At 39.0% G+C, this 2,216-nt stretch overlaps 1 pseudogene; it reads right to left on the reverse strand.

The window, feature by feature from the left end:
* Nucleotides 1-1,698: 1,698 nt before the first annotated feature.
* Nucleotides 1,699-1,818, reverse strand: LOC145410911 (5S ribosomal RNA; annotated as a pseudogene).
* Between the last annotated feature and the right edge of the window lie 398 nt (nt 1,819-2,216).

The raw sequence follows: 2,216 nt of genomic DNA on the forward strand, positions 1-2,216 counted from the left end.
CTATTTACAAAAAATAATTGAGAAAAGCAATAATATAATTTCGGTGGGTGACTTTAACTGTGAAGAGGTGAACTGGGAGGAATGGTACTCGGAAGGCGACGAGGATTCGTGGGGCACTATGTTATGAAATATAATAATGAATAATGTGATGACGCAATGGGTCAAAGAAGAGACACGGTTTCGAGGTGAGGACACACCAGCAAGGTTAGATTTATTGTTTACCAAAGAACCCGATGTAATGGAATCATTGAAATATCTTTTTCCTTTAGGAAAACGTGATCATGTGCTCATTGAGTTCCAGATGATAATAGGGAATGTCAAGCCAAGAGACGAGCTTCATAGATAGGGAAGATACAACTTTGGGAAAGCAAATTTTACAGGATTGAGAAACTTTTTTGAAAATGTGGATTGGAGAAAATTCAGAGAAACAAGAGAGATACAGAGGAAGTGGGATATCTTTCTAGATCTCTAAAATTTGGGAGTGGAAAGATTTGTACCAAGAGTAAGAGGGAAAGAAAACAGGAGAAAGGAGTGGTTTAATAGAAGGTGTATGATAGCAAAAAAAGAGAGAGATAAGGCATAGGACAATTGGAGAAAGAGAGGTAACAACAGAACAAAGGAAGAATATAAAAGAATTAGAAATGAATACACAAGAATACGTAGAGAAGAAGAAAGGAATTTTGAAAAAGGTATAATAGACAAATGCAAGGATGAACCCAAACTGTTTTATAGATTTGTTAATGGCAAACTGAAACAAAAGGAAGGAATCACCAAACTGAAAGTGAAAGGAGAGGTCTATAAAGATGCAGCAATGCAAGCTGAAATAATGAACAAATGTTTCCAATCGGTTTTCACAAATGAAAAGGAGTTTGTGGAAGGGGAGGGAGTGATTAGAAATGTACCGGTGATAAAAGATATAAAAGTGGAGGTACAGGAAGTGTATAAATTACTGGAAACTCAAGATGTAAGGAAAGCCCCAGGACCTGATGGAATTTCTAATTGGGTACTGAAGGAATGCAGAGAACAACTGGTGGATAAAATTCACAGTTTAATCGTGTGTTCTCTAGAAGAGAGGAAAGTTCCACAAGAATGGAAGAGGGCAAATGTGGTACCAATTTATAAGGGAGGAAACAGGGAAGAACCCCTGAATTATAGACCAGTGTCTTTTAACCAGCATGGTCGCAAAATTGTGCGAGAGAATTCTGAAAGACAGATGGATAAAATATCTAGAAGAAATGAATATTTTGGCTGAATGTCAGTTTGGATTCAGTAGTGGAAGGTCATGTGTTTCTAACTTGTTGAGCTTTTACTCAAGAGCGATTGACATGGTACAGGAGAGAGATGGTTGGGTGAATTGTATGTACTTAGACGAAAGCCTTTGACAAGGTACCCCATAAGAGACTAATGTGGAAACTAGAATATATAGGAGGACTGAAGGGGAAACTTCTGGAATGGATGAGAGACTTTTTGAGACAGACAAATGAGGACAGTAATAAAGGATAAGATGTCTGGATGGAGGGAAGTAACAAGTGGAGTCCCTCAAGGCTCGGTGTTGGCGCCAGAAATGTTCCTCATCATTCATTCATTCATTGCCAGACGCTATGTATCCCAAACGGGATGGTCAAGGGCTTAGAGTTAATTGTTTTACAGGGAGGGGCACTAATCCTCCACCAACCCCCACACGTAGGGAGAACGTTATGCCAACAGCATCTGGTGTTCCCAGGTGGTCACCCATCCAAGTACTAACCAGACCCAACGTTGCTTAACTTCGCTTATCTGACGGGAAGCGGTGTACTCAACGTGGTATGGCCTGATTTATGTAAATGATATGGTAGATGGAGTGAACAGTTATGCAAGTCTGTTTGCTGCTGATGTAAAGAACTTGAGGAAGGTAGAGATTGAGGAGGATTGTAAAATGCTGCAGGAGGATTTGGATAGGATACATGATTGGAGCCGGACGCGGGAAATGAAATTTAATGTAAAGAAATGTAAAATATTGGAAATGGGTAAAAGTACCAGGAGGCCATCACTGAATTATTTGTTGGGTAATGAATTAATCACAAAAATGAGAGAAGAGAAAGATTTGAGAGTGCTGGTCCAAGATAGTTTGTAACCAGAAAAGCACATTAACAAGATAGTTGGAGAGACTTATAAATTCCTGACCAACATAAGAGTAGCATTTCATTATATGGATGAGGAGATGATGAAAAAATTGA

Source organism: Coenobita brevimanus, chromosome 86 (genome assembly GCF_032717465.1).
Source record: "Coenobita brevimanus isolate Jiangsu-jjx chromosome 86, ASM3271746v2, whole genome shotgun sequence".
Taxonomy (NCBI): Eukaryota; Metazoa; Arthropoda; class Malacostraca; order Decapoda; family Coenobitidae; genus Coenobita; species Coenobita brevimanus.